Genomic DNA, 16047 nt, shown 5'->3' on the forward strand with positions numbered 1-16047 from the left:
TCATCCATTTTCTTTTCAGGCTTTAATCAACATTTAGTCATCAAATACTTAATTTGAGGAACTAAATATTAGTATAGAAATAAAGAATGAGAAACACATTGTTCCTTTTACAAATAGACTGTATCTAAACAGGTTAGGAGATGTAGGAATGAGTTCATGAAATATTCTGACGTGGGTCTGAAATCCTGATGAAGAAGATATAGAAATTTGGGCTCATCATGTGGAGATTAGTGAAGGCTTCACAAAGGAGCAGTTGCTTGAACTGAACCTTGAAGGAGGAATTGGAATAATTCCATTAGGAGGATGAGGTAGGAGCACACAAAAAAGAGATAACAAAAACAAAAATGTGGATTCAGTATGAAAATAAAAAGTGGTGAGATATAATTTTGTAAATCTTTTAATACCTTTTTTTAAGAAATATGGGTCACACAAAATGTTACATTAAATAATATAAAATGTATCCATATACCCCACTCCCCACCTTCCCCACACCTCCCACAACAGCAACCTCTTTCATCAGTGAGGCACATTCATTGCACTTGAGGAATAGATTTTCAGGCACTGCCACAGTGCATATTTCATAGTTTACATTGTATTTCACACTTTCTCAGAGTCCATTCAGTGGGTTTTGGCAGGATATATAATGTCCTGCATCTGTCCCTGCAGTATCGTTCAGGACAATTCTATGTCCAGTAAATGCCATGTATCACACATCTTCCTCCCTCTCCCTACCCTCAGCAACATCCAGGGCCACTGTCTCCACATCAATGATACAGTTTCTTCCATTATTAGAGTCAAAATAATTCCAGAGTAGAATACCACTAAGTCCACTCTAATCTATATTTTATTCCTCCATCTTGTGTACTCTGGGATGCTGATGTCCATTCAACCTCTAAATCAAGGGTGGGATTCTATCCCACATGGCTGATGGATGCAATTCTCCTGCTTGCAGGTGTAGAAACTCTTATTTACCTGATGTGGTGGTTGATCATTCTCACCTCCCTGTCAGTTGCCCTGCATATGTCCAATGAACTGGAGAGTAAGTGTTTCAAATCTGCTGAGACTTGGGGTCCAGCTGGCACATGGACAGTCCAGAGATTCAAATCTCCTGAGCATTTAGACCAATCCCAGCACCAATCACAAGTTCAGTAAAAGTGACAGAGAGACATGTATAGAGAGGTCACATCTGTGTCCAACTCCATCACAGTCAGGAATACAAATTCCAAAGTAGGGACCACTCACAATGCACTGAAATCCAGAGCCATCTGTCATGACCATAGAACCTGTGTGTCTCCATAACCCTCAAGAGCACCAGTACCTGGGGTTGTATCCACTTTGGCTGTCTCTGGGATCCTGCTGAGATGTGCATATATGTGACAGCTCTGACAACCTCCTGACTCATTTTGAAATCTCTTAGCCATATAAACTCATTCATCTTTATAATCCCCCCTTTTTTTCAAAGATTTATTTATTTCTTTCCCCTTCCCCTCTGCCCCAGTTGTCTGTTCTGTGTCTATTTGCTGCATGTTCTTTGTCCGCTTCTGTTGTCAGTGGAATGGAAATCTGTTTATTTTTCTTGTTGCATCATCTTGTTGTGTCAGCTCTCTGTGTGTGTGGCACCATTCCTGGGTAGGCTGAACTTTCTTTCATGCTGGGCGGCTCCCTTTAAGGGGCACACTCCTTGTGCATGGGGCTCCCCTATGCGGGGATACCCCTGAATGGCAGGGCACTCCTTGCGTGCATCAGCAGTGCACATGGCCCCTTTTAGTCAATGTCATTTTCTAGTTACATTACCAACTGGTGATGGTGCCAGGGAGGCTCATTCCCAGGAGTCATGTCCCATGCTGGGGGGAAGGTAATGCATTTCCATGCTGAATTTGGCTTAGAGAGTGGCCACATTTGAACAACATGAAGGCTCTCAGGAGGTAACTCATAGGCAACCTGCGGTTCTAGGTCTAGTTGAAATTTCAAACACACAGGCTCATATGTATAGTCATCAGTATTAAGGACCTATCATTGGAGCATCCTTCTTCACTGGTCTTTGTCCTTTTACTTGGGGGATTATTGCTGTTCCATTTGGTCATGCAACAGTGCTCCACATGATGAGAACTCAGTACTCCCTTAGTTGTCTTGTGTATCTATCCACTAAAACAATTCCCATGTATATCAAACACACACATATATATATATACACACACACACACACATATGTATACACACACACACAAAATGAATCACCTGAAGAACTCCCTCCCACCCATGCATTCCCCATCAGTGACACCCCACATTAGTGCTCCACCCTGCCATAGTAGAAACCATCTGTGATCCAAAACTTTTTCCAAAATGAAGACTAATATATTGCCATAATCAATTAGTAGGAAAATGAAATAGTATTGACTGGTTTAAAGATTAGAAATAGAACATATAATAATTTAGAAAAACTAAAATAAAGTAAAAATAATTTTGAGTATTAAAAAATGAAAAATGTCAGAAAACTTTGTTTTGATGCTTTGTCTTTCAGTAATAGGTGTTGCCCTGCATGTACATTGGCAAGGGAAACTCCTCCAGTCCTTTCACAATGTCTACATCCTTTTTTTAATTTTTAATTTTGTCTTCTGAAAAGTTTTAGATCACAGTACATGTATATACAATATATGGAATCTCCATACACCCAACATCAAATCTTTTCCCACTTCACCAGAAATTATCTTTTTATATGTGGTTATATTTTTTAAAGCTGATGTAAAGATATTGAAATGTACCTACCAACCATGGTTCCATTATGACTTACATTATGGTTTATATTTTAGACTGTACATATTTCTATATTTTTGGTTCCATTATTGCTTACATTATGGTTTACATTTTAGACTGTACACTTTTAATAATTTTTTGTGAAATTTAACATGGCTTATATCCATCATTGCACAAACCTGTAGAACACTTCCACAGTCCCCCAATTACCTCCACTTCCATCTATTCTCTTCCTCTTTCCTCCTCCCCTCAAGGCCCAAAGTGACACCAAGCTTCAATGCTTGAAGCACAAGATTCATAGATAATTACAACAATGCTGAGGGCTTGACACTCTAGTCTGTCCTCCCCCATTGGGAGACATCTATGCTCTTGAGAGAAATCCTCTTCTTTGTTTGAGAACATCAGTCTACCCTAGGATGGTGGTATAACAATTTCCCACTCATTGAATGTGTCTATAGCCCCTGATATAACAAAATATGAAAAGAGGAGCACACACACACTCCCTAGAAGTCTTCTCCAGGTGAACCCTCTGCCAGATGTCCCCTGTCAAACACCCCAAATATCTAACCCTCTTTTAGCATATTTTCCAAGGAGTTTATCAGCATTATAGTTTCAACCATGTACCTGGCACTCCTCATGTTCACCTGCTCAACAAAACCCTCCTCCCAATCCCATGGACCGTCTGATCCATCCTTCCAACCCTAGGCCCCATAAAGCCTGCAAAACCCCACCCAACAGTATCCCCGTGCCCCCATCTTATCCTTTCACTGCACAACTACTTAGCTCCACTTTATCATAGATTTTTCCATTGTAGGCATCAGTTCACAACCTTCCTCACTCTCATTTCCTTTTAGGCCATCATCCCATCTCTACCTCTCTGAGATAGCTTGGTTTGCTTAATTCATATCAGGTGAGTCATGTAGTATTTGTCCTACAATGACTGCCTTGCTTTACTCAACATAAGAACTTCAATATTCATTCAAGTTATCACATGTGTTCCAGATTCATCCATGCACTCAGGTGTGATATTTGTTCACGAGCCTCTCTTGTTTCTTTTACCGGAACTGTAGTTAGTGTTGAATCTCTGAACTGACCACATGGTAGCCAGGCCCTGAGCCTCAACAGACTTGCAAATCCTACACTCTGGTTTATTGGACTTACCCCATTCAGCTAACATGGAGGTGAAGAAGGTCAACCACCACACCAGGAGAAGAGAGTGCCTAAAACTGAAAGCAAGAGAATTGCATCCAGCATCCATTTGGAATCTAAGCCCCTTCTTGATATAGATGTGGAGTGGACACAACCATTCCAAGATTCACAGAATGGAGGAATAGTGTATGGATTAGATTGGACTTACTGATATTCTATTCATGAACTATTGTGATTAGTAATCAAAGAAAATATGGTTTGGTGTGGAGAAAGTGGCCATGGTGGCTGCTGGAGGTAGGGAGTGGGAGGAAGAGATGAGATGTGGGGGCATTTTTGGGACTTGGAGTTGTCCTGGGTGGTGCTGCAGGGATAGTTACTGGACACTGCATGTCCTCCCATGGCCCACTGCGTGGATTGTGGGAGAATGTGGGCTATGATGTGAACAATTGACCATGAGGTGCTCAGAAATGTATTCACCAAATGCAATGAATGTCTCATGATGATGAAGGAGATTATTGTTATGGGGGGAGGAGTGGGGTGAGGGGGCTGGGGGATATGGGGTCCTCATATTTTTTTAATGTAATATTAGAAAAATAAATAAAGACCAAAAAATTTCATCCATGCTATCCTGTTTGTTAGTTCTGTATTCCTTCTTCAAGCTGAGTATTATTCCATTGTGTGTGTATATATCATATTTTAAAAAATACATTCATCTGTTGATAGGCACTTGGGTTGATTCCAATTTTTGGCAAAAATTTATAATGCTGGTATGAACATTGGTGTGCATAAATCTGTTCGTGTCCTTGTTTTCAGTTCTTCTAGGTATATACCCAGCAGTGGAATTACTGAGTCATATGGCAAATCTATAACTAATTTTTTTAGGGACTGCCAAACTGTCCTGAAGAAGGGCTGGATCCTTCTACATTCCCACCAGAAATGGATGATGATTCCCATTGCTCCACATTCTCTCCAACACTTGTAGTCATCTGCTTTTTTAATAACCTCCAGTCTAATGGGTGTGAGGTGGTATCTCATTGTAGTTTGGATTTGCATTGCACTAATAACTTGTCATGTTGAGTATCTTTTCATATATTTTTTGGAATTAGTAATTTCTCTTTGGAAAATAGTATTTTTAAATGGTTTGTTTGCCTTTTTATTTTCATGAGGTAAGATATCCTTATATTTGTTGGATATTAGACCCCTATCAGCTACATTATTCCCACATATTTTCTCCTATTGGGAGGATGCCTTTTCGCTTTCTTAAATTTCATTTAAGCCCAAAAGTTTAAAATTTGCAAATACCCATTTATCTATATATTTCTTTTGTTGCTATATCATTAGGTGAAACATATATGAAAGTATTTCCCACTACAGGATCTCACAGATGCTTCCCTGTATTATTTTCTAGGGGATTTATGGTCTTGCCTTTTTTAAAAAAATTATTTATTTATTTATTTAAATTACATTATGAAAAATATGAGGTCCCATTCAACCCCACCGCCCCCGCCCCCCACTCCCCCCACAGCAACACTCTCTCCCATCACCATGACACATCCATTGCACCTGGTAAGTTCATCTCTGAGCATCACTGCACCCCATAGTCAATGGTCCACATCATAGCCCAGACTCTCTCACGTTCCATCCAGTGGGCCCTGGGGGGATCTATAATGTCCCGTAATTGTCCGTGAAGCACTATCCAGGGCAACTCCACGTCCCGAAAACGTCTCCACATCTCATCTCTTCCTCCCGTTCCCCACACCCAGCAGCCACCATGGCTACCGTTCCCACACCCATTCCACATTTTCTCTGTGGACATTGGATTGGTTGTGTCCATTGCACATCTATGTCAAGTGAGGGCTTGCCTTTTATATTTATGACTTTTATCCATCTTGGGCTAATTATTGTATAGGGCATAAGATGGCAGTCTTCTTTCATTCTCTTGGATATATTTATCTAGTTCTCCAAGCACCATTTATTGAAGAGACTGATCTGTACCTGTTGAGTGGATTAGTGGCCTTATCAAATATAAGTTGACTGTGTATATGCTGGTCTTTATCTGAACTGTCAGTGCAGTCCCATTGGTCAGTATTTCTATCCTTGTGTGAATCCCAGGAAGTTTTTAGCACTGTAGTTTTGTAGTGTGCTTTAAAGTCAAGTAATATGATTCCTCCAATTTTATTTTTCTTTTTAAAGTTGTTTTGGCTATTTGCGGCCCTTTATACTTCAAAAAAGAAAATGGTAATTTGCTTTTCCAGGTCTGTTAATAGGTGCTGGTGTAACTTTTATTGGGATTAGGTTGAATATATAAATCAATTTGGAAAGGATTAACATTGTAATTATACTTAATCTCCCAATCCATCAATATGGAATATGCTTCCATTTAATTAGGTCTTACATGACTTTCCTTTAGCGATGTTGAATAATTTTCTTTCTACAAGTCCTTTATGTACTACTTAAGGTTATTTATAGATATTTGATTGCTTTAGTTGCTATTATAAATAGAGTTTTTTTCTTGATTTCTTCTTCAGATAGCTCATTACTGGTGTACAGAAAAGCTGATGATTTTTGCCTGTTAATCTTATTCCTGCCACTTTACTGAACTGCTTTATCAGCTATAGATACCATGCTGCAGATTTTTGTTTGGTCTTCCTATATGTAGAATCATAGCACCTGCAATTAGTGAAAGTTTGTCCTTTCTAAACTGGATACCGTGTATTTGTTTTTTTGCCTATGTGCTCAAGGAAGTACTTCTAATACAATGGTAACCAAGATTGGGGACTGTGGGCAGCCTTGTCTAATTTCAGATCTTAGAGAGAAAGCATAAAGTCTTTCACCACTGAGTATAATGATATCTGTGGGGTTTTCATATATGCCTTTTATCATGATGAGATTTCCATCTAATCCTAACTTTTGAGGTGATTTTATCAAGAAGGAGGCTGTAGGTTGTTTGAAAGTCTTTTCAGCATCTGCTGAGATGATCATGTGATCATAGACTGAGTCAGGTAATCTACCCTCATCTCCAATATAGTATTTGCCCATCAAGCCACCTGGTTCTGGGATTTTCTTGGTTGACAGGTTTTTATGACTACTTCAATCTCACTACAGGTGATTGGATTGTTTAGTCATTCGATTTTTTCATTCATCAATGTAATTTGATGTATCTTTCTAAAAATTTGTACCTTTCATCTAAATTGTCCATATTTGTGGCATAAAAATTTCAATGCATGCTTTTTTAAAATTTTTAAAATTTTATAATTTTTTAAAAAATTAAAGTTAATAAATAAATCACAAGAAATGTTACATTAAGAACATAAAAAGCAAGAAACATAAGAGGTTCCCATATAACCCACTCCCTACCCCCACCACATCATTTTTGTAAATTGTATTTTTTTGAAAATATATACATCACAAAAAAACGTTACACTAAAAATATAACAGGCTCCTGTGTACCCCCACCCCCACCCCACTCCTCCCACACCAACAACCTCTCTCATCATTGAGGTACACTCAACACACTTGGTGAACACATTTTGAGGCACAGCTGCACTACAAAGATAATAGTTTACCCTGTAGTTCGCACTACTCTATTTGTTTGGGGTCGTGGTGACTTTCCCTCACTCATTTCTGATTTTATTTATTTGAATCTTCTCCATGTTTTCTTTGCTAGCCTATCTAAGGTTTTTTCAATTTTATAAATTTTCTCAAAATACCAGCTATGGTTTTGTTTACTCTTTCTCATTTTTTTCTTTTTCTCAGTTTCATTTAAATCTGATCTATTCATTGCTTTTTCCTTCCATCTGCTTGCTTTGGGATTAGTTTGTTTTTCATTTTCTAGTTCTTCCAGGTGTGTAGTTAAGGTTTTGATTTTATCTCTCTCTCTCTTTCTTTTTAAATATAGGGATCTAAGGCTATGGATTTTCTTCTTAGCACTAATTTAGCTGCATCCCATAAATGTAAATACTCTTTTACTTTTTTGCCTCATTTTCATTTTCTTTGTTGTAGCTACAATTTCATTAGCAATTTCCTCCATGGAAAACTGATTGTTTAAGGATGTGTTTAATTTCTATATATTTTTCCTAGTACTGTTCTCCTTGCTTTATAGATTTCCAACTTCATTTCATTGTGGTCAGAGAAAATGCTTTGTATAATTTCAGTATATCTAAATTTGTTGAGACTTGTAGTATGAGTTTGCATATTGTCTATCCTGGAAATCTCCTTTCACACTCATGAAGACTATATATCCTTCTGTTTGGGGATGTAGTGTTCTCTATAAATCCATTAGATCTAGTTTCTCTAACATATAATTCAAGGTCTCTGTTCCTTTATTGACCATCTATCAAGAGGCTGACCCATCCTGAAAAAGGTGCATTGAATTCCCCCATTCTGATTTTAGAGGCATCTACTTATCCTTTTGCCTGTATTTATCTCGTATATTTTGGGGCACGTTATTTGGTACATAAATATATATGATTGTTCTTTCTTTTTGAATATTTCCCCTTTTACTAATATATAGTGTCCTTTTCTCTTAGGACACTTTTGCTTTTAAAGTCTATTTTATCAAATATTAATATAGTGACTCCTGCCATTTTTTGGTCATTGTTTTCATGTAAAATTATTTTAAAACATTTCGCTTGCAACCTGTTTTTTTTTTCCTTGGGTCTAAATTGATTTTCTTTTGGACAGCATATAGATGGGTTGTATTTACTTATCCATTCTTCAATCTATGTCTTTGATGAGAGATTTTAATCCTGCAGAATTCAGTTTTATTAATGTCGAAGTAGGACTTACCTTAATCATTTTTCCTATAGTTTTATATTCATATTTTGTTTTTATTTATCTTTTTTATTTATTCTTACTAAATTATCTTACTTTATAAGTTCTCCTCCAACACTTTCTTTCTCATTTGTTTTCAACCAGTAGAACTTCCTTTAATATTTCTTAAAGGTAAGATTCTTGCTGAAAAATTCTCCAAATTTTGTATATCTATGAATATGATGAACACAACCTCATTTTGAGTGTCAGTCATACTACCCAATGTGATCTACAGTTTCAACATAATCCCTATAAGTTCCCCAGGTTTATTTATTTATTTTTTAGAATCAATGGAAAAGATGATCCTCAACCATATGTAATTATATTTCACCAAGACTGCAGTACCATCTTCTGGTGTTATATCAATTTATTTCATGACTTTTGGCCTGTTTATACTGTGGGCTGTTTGAAAGGAGGCACTAAATGGAACCCTTTCTCATCATCCCAGGACATAGTTTAGTGCTTACCACCTATTGTTGCTGAATAATTATTAATAGTATGACTGAGGAAACAAATGGTTGATTGAGAGAAGTAGTTGGTGCTAACTATGGGGGAGAATGGAGAAGCAGTGAGACCAGAGGAAATCCTATTCAGAGAGGGCAACCCCATGTATGAATGCCAAATCCATAGATACAGAGATATTTTAGTGTATCCAGAATTTCTATTTATAATCAGAAATAGGGAAATCATTTTGGGAATCCTTGCCATACTAGAACCCTCACCTAAAGCGGAGTGACCTCCTTATGGGAGGAAGGTATTCACTTGGATAAGAGATGAATATGCAGCTCCAAAGCTGTCTCCCAAGGGGGGGGAATCTAAATCAGCGTGAATTTGCATTGTGATTTTCTCTCTTTCCTCCATTGAAGTAAATGGAGCAACAAAAGAAAACTTCATTAATGATGCTCATGAAAATGAAATCCCAGAAGGTATGAAAACACTAAAAGCTTCTGCTACAATATCACTAACTCCATTAGTAATCTCTGGTAATGGGAAAACAATTGTGTTTACTAGAGACGTCATAAGTTGTTCCATCTCTGCTATTTCTGGGAGCAGAGTTGAACTTCATCTACCATTCGAGGAAGAATCTGCACTGGTGAACTAAGACCCTTCTCTGACAAGTTCAGTTTGAGTCACAGGATCCTCATAGGTGCTAACGGAACGTATTATGACTCCATGGGCCTCTTTTATTGGCAACAGTTTTAGGGAATCAACAGGGTATATACACAAAGAAAGTTTAGTCATACAAAGTCCTGCCTATTTAAAAAGCCTGATTGTGGAGCGGGATAATGGATACACTAAAATATCTTCTTTTTCCAATCTGTCTTGCCTGGTAGCTCTCATTCATGGGGTTTCCTTCCCTCATCAGCATTTAACTTGATTCACTAAGTTTACTTATTCAAAAATTATAGGAAGCATCTCTATAGCCACATTCATTTAAGCATTCTTTTATTCATTCATAAAACATTTAGTCATCAAATATTTCAAGACAGGAACTAAATACCATTCTGGCAACAAAGAAATTACATGAAATTTTTGTTTGTATTGAGAAAATTGCATGTAATAAAGGATAAGATATATTGAATTGTGTACCTACAATATCCTGAGATATATAGAAATCTTGGGGTAGTGTTTCCAAAATGTCAGATGCACCCTGAGGAGTTTAGTGAAATCTTCACCAGGGAGCTGATAATTGTACTGACATTTGAAGGAGAAATTGAAGTAAGTCCAGGAGGACAATTTGGTAGAACCAGAACAAGAGGAGATGAGAGGGACAACAATGAGGGATCAATCAACCTTAAGGTATGGTGAGGTTTTAAAAGTACTTCATGTTATTTGACAAAAAATGAAGTGAAGGGGAGGGAAAAGTGTGACATGAGCCGAAAAAGTTTGTCAGCAGCCAGGTAAAAGCCTTGCATTTTTTCTAAAGATTGATCTGCATGTTTGAAGTCATTGGAGAGTTAGTGCAGGGATTTTACAAGGGTATGTTCATTAAAAGTCTAGCCCTGGAAAGGACAAATGAGTTCATATGGCTATGAGTCTCTATAAAAGAGTCTGGAGGTTGTCAGAAGGATTGCCCTTATGCACACCTGAGCAGAGTCTCAGACACAGATAAAGTAGATACAGCCCCAGGTATTGGTCCTTTTGAGGGCTAAAGAGACGCACAGTTTCTACTGTTATGGCAGATGGGGTTCACTGCCATGCCAGTTGGCCCTTCTTTGGAGCTGGTGTTTCTGCGTGATGGAGCTGGACTCAGATGGGATCTCTTTTCACAAGCCTTTCATGCTACTTTACTGGAATTGTAGTTGGTGCTGGGGCTTAAGATATATCTAGGGGATTTAAATTTCTCAACTGACAATATGATAACCAGGCCCTGAGCTTCAACAGACTTCAGCTCCTACACTCTGATTTATTGGACTTACCCCACTCAGCTAACATGGAGTTGAAGAATGTCAACCACCACACCATGGAATCTAGAGTGCCTACAACTGAAAGCAGGAGGATTGCATCCAATATCCATTTGGAATCTAAACCCCCTCTTGACATAGATGTGGAATGGACACAACCAAGCCAAGGTCCACAGGAAGGAGGAATACAGTAAGGATCATAGTGGACCTAATGATATCCTATTCATGAACTATTGTGGTTAATAATCGAGAAAATGTGGCATTGGTGTGGAAAAAGCAGCCATGGTGGCTGCTGGATGCGGGTAATGGGAGGAAGAGATGAGATGTGGAGGCATTCTCGGGACTTGGAGTAGTCCTGGGTGGTGCCCCAGGGACAATTGCTGAATTTTGTATGTCCTCCCATGGCCCACTGGATGGAACGTGGGAGAGTGTGGGCTATGGTGTGGAACATGGGACATGGGGTGCAGCAATGCCCGGAGATGTACTCACCAGACGCAATGAATGTGTCATGATGATGTGGGAGAGTGTTACTGTGGGGGGAGTGGTGGGGTGGGGGCAGTGGGGGTGAATGGGGACCTCATATTTTTTTAATGTAATATCTTTTTAAAAATGAATAAATTGAGTAAATTTTGGAAAAAAAATACAAAAAAAAAATGTCTAGCCCTGTCGAAAGTTCTTTCTGGGTCATGTGTGTATTTCTGTTGTTGAAAAACCAGAGAGATGATGAAGGCTGGAAATAGCACAGTAGACATGGAGAATGGAGTTTGGGAATGAGTCTGCGTGGGGTTCAATCAAAATTTTAAAATATTCACTATTAATTGTAGGCATAATGGCAGACATTTTCATTCAATTACTTTATGCAATGACTTCACAATTCTCTTTTAATTGACAAAGGATGGGAGATTCACAGCAGTGTGATATTCTAGTCTAAGGTATGAAATTGTGTTTGGATTGACTTGGGATTCGATACTCTTAGAACATTGCATTTCACCAATAATTTTATTTTTTAATAAAATGTCTTTTAGAGCAGTGTTAAATTTATTTAAAAAAAATCAAGGATAGTAAAGAAAGTCTCCAAGACTATCTCACCCTCTTTCCCCGATTTTTGCCTTCTCCCACATAAAATAAAGATTACAATTATTTTTCATGAATTATTAGTTCCTTTTTGATGGGAACAGCACTCAGATTGGTCATTTTTCATGATGGAATAGTTGTAAGGGGTCCGGGGCAGGCTTTTTTAAAAGAGTCCCTCATTTGGAATTTTTATGATGTTATTTTCATATTGTTCTAGCAGAAAGAAGTTGAGTGATCATGGTATTAAGGGCCAGGACACAAGACTCTTCTGAGAAGGAAGGTCTGTTATCAGATGGATGGGCCCAATGGACTTCTGTCCCCTAGAACAAGCCCCCTATTACAATATATTACACCTCTTTTTCCCTCTCCCTGACTTCAGCAACCCCAGGGACCACTGTTCCCATTAAATGATAAGATTTCTTCCATTGCTAGAATCACAATAAGTCTATAGTAGAATATCAACAAGTCCAGTCTAGTTCATATTTTATTTACCAATACTGATGATTCTGGGATGGTGATGCCCAGGTCACTGGTAACTGAGAGATAGCTTCAATCCCATATTGCTTATGTATGGGATTTGCTTGCTTGCAGTTATTGACTCTCTCAGTTCCTTGGTGTGATGGTTGTCCAACCTCACTTCCTATCTTTGGTGTGTCCAATGAACTATAGAGTAGGTGGTTCACATCCACTGAGGCTCAGGTTCCAGCTGGCATATGGACATCTCAGAGATTCAAGTATCCTGGGCATACACCCACCCTCTCCAGCACCAACTATGTGCTCAATAAAAGGGACAGAAAAGGTGTTTGTAGAGAAGACACATCTGAATCCAACTCTGTCACACTTGGGGGCATAAACTTCAAAGTAGGGCCAACTACAAGGCACCAAACTCCAGAGCTATCTTCCATGACCACAGGACCAAGGTTATCTCCAGAGCCCTCAGGAGGCTCACTGTTTGGGGTAGTAACTACTTTGACTGTCTAGGAGAACATGCTGAGACTTACATAAGCATCATCTCTGTGATGACCTCCTGCTTAATTTTGAAGTCTCTTAGCCATATAAACTAATTTTTATTTACCATTTCCCCTTTTATGCAAGACATTTTGAACATTTGCATTTTTTTTCTTCAGAAAATATCTTTTCAGGACTTATGCCCATTTTTATATTGGATTGTTTGTCTTTTTATCAATGACTTGAAGGATCTTTTATTAAATATCCTTGATATTAAACTCTCGTTGGATATGGTTTTGAAGTATTTTCTCCCATTGAATAAGCTACCTTTTTCACCTTTCTGACAAAGTTCTTTGAACAACAAGCATTTTAAATCTTGATACGGCCCCATTTTGTCTATTTTTAGGTTGTTTTTGCTTTGGGTGAAATATCTAAGAAAACACCTCTTACCCCAAGATTTTGAAGATGCTTCCCCACATTTTCCTACAAGAGTTTTATGGTTCTTGTTCAAATACTTAGGTCTGTGACCCATTTTGAGTTAATTTTGTATAAGATGTGGGGATAGGGGTTCTCTTTCTTTCTTTGGATATGAAAGTGCAGCTCTCTCAGCAATGTTTTTTCTTCTTTGAAAGGTTTTAAAGTGTTTTATTTTGAAATAATTGTATATTCACATACAATTCTAGGAAATGATACAGAGAAATGATATGAGGTACCATGTACCCTTTGCAGTTTACACTCTCTCCCAGTCTATTCCATGGGTTATGGCAGGATAAATAATGTCCTGCATCTGTCTCTGCAACATCATTCAGGACAACTTCCAGTTCTGAAAAGGCCCCATACCCGGCACCATTTTTTGAAGAGATTTCTCTGTCTCAACTAAGGGGACTGGCAGCCTTGCCAAAAATCAATTGACCATAGATGTGAAGTTGTACTTTTGAACTTTAATTTGATTTCATTGGTCAATCTGTCTATCTTGCATACAGAAAACTACTAAAATTTGCTACAATAAATCAAAGAAGGACTAAATAAATGGAAAGATATTCCATGTGCATTCGTTCAAAGACTAGTTATTGTTAAGATGCAAATTCTTCACAAATAAGTTTGCAGATTCAGTGTGATCCCAAACAAAATTCCAACAACCTACTTCAAAGAAACGGAAAAGCCCATTATTAAATTTATTTCAAAAGATATGGGGCACCACACTACATTTTAAGTGTAACACTCATTTGCAAATACGTTCTGAGAAATATGTGCAACCTGGGCCTAAGTTCCCTTTTTATTTTGCATGTGTGCATCTGATTATCCTAGCAGCAATTATTGCAAAGATCACATTTTCTCTACTGAATTGTCCTTACTCCTCTTTCTATGATCATTTGACTATACTTGAGGGGGTCTACTTGTGAGATTTTTTTTTTTACATTAGTCTATGTGTCTATTAAACCAATACAACACTGTTTATTGCTCTTATATAATAAGCCTTGCAATCTGGTGACATGGGACTTAGAATTTCATTCCTGTTCAACAGATTTTTTTTTTTTAAGATTTCTAGATCTTTTGCCATTCCCTAGAAGCTATAGAACTGGTTTGTCAATATCTACAAAGTAACTTGCTGGTATTTAGAATGAGACTGAATAGAATATATAGATCAGTTTGGGATAAAGCTCATTTTACCAAAGTTTGGCAATATTAATTACTCTCAAAATATTGTGCTACCATCGCCAATATCTAATAACCAAACTTTCATCACATGGTACAAAATAACTGGTCACAATGTATGTTGAGTTAAATAAAGCCTAAGAGAATTTGTAGTGGATATGGAGCCTTGGCAAAAATACTTACGGTTATGGACAAGGATGGTAATAAGCAAGAGAATCAAAGATTAGGAGAGGCATTTGGTTTCCCTGATGTTTTTAGATAAAGAACATATCTACATATAATAAATAAGAAGTAAGTAATTTAATGTGTTTTACTACATTCCATTGTATTTATATCAATGTGGTGATAACTGTTTTGGCCACCTTTTGCTGTGGTCACTTTTCTAGCAGTTTCGTCACCTACATGGAATAAAAAAACCATGGAGTTGAAAAAGGTCAACCATCACCCCAGGGAGCCCAGAGTGCCTACAATTGAAAGCAAGAGAATTGCACGCAGCATCCATGTGGAATCTAAGTCCCCTGTTGATATAGATGTGGAGTGGACACAACCATTCTAAGGTACACAGGATGGAGGAATAGAGTATGGATTAGAGTGGACTTACTGATAGTCTATTCATGAACTATTGTGATTAGTAATCGAAGAAAATGTGGCATTGGTGTGGAGAAAGTGGCAATGCTGGCTACTGGGGGTAGGGAATGGGAGGAAGAGATGAGATGTGGGGGCATTTTTGGGACTTGGAGTTGTCCTGAATGGTGCTGCAGGGACAGTTACCGGACATTGTATGTCCTCCCACAGCCCACTGGGTGGAATGTGGGAGAGTGTGGGCTATGGCGTGGACCATTGACCATAAGGTGCAGTGGTGCTCAGAGATGTATTCATCAAATGCAACGAATGTCTCATGATGATGGAGGAGATTGTTGTTATGGGGGAAGGAGTGGGGTGAGGGGGATAGGGGGTATATGAGGACCTCATATTTTTTAATGTAATATTAAAAAAATAAAGACCAAAAAAAAGGTAAAAAACAACAACAGCAAAAAACCAAACATGAATTTTAAAACGTGTCCTCCTGGGATTCTCAAGAAGATACAGAACAGCAGCCCTTCCTTTTGGACTATTCATGGCCATGTACCTGGTCACCTCCACTTTGAACCTGCTCAAAATCCTGGCCATCATTTCAGAATTCCACCTCCACACATCCATGTAAATCTTCCAGTGTAATCTGTCTTCTACAGATATCTATTTTACCTCT

The sequence above is a fragment of the Dasypus novemcinctus genome, chromosome 30 (assembly GCF_030445035.2).
Source record: "Dasypus novemcinctus isolate mDasNov1 chromosome 30, mDasNov1.1.hap2, whole genome shotgun sequence".
In the NCBI taxonomy this organism is placed as follows: domain Eukaryota; kingdom Metazoa; phylum Chordata; class Mammalia; order Cingulata; family Dasypodidae; genus Dasypus; species Dasypus novemcinctus.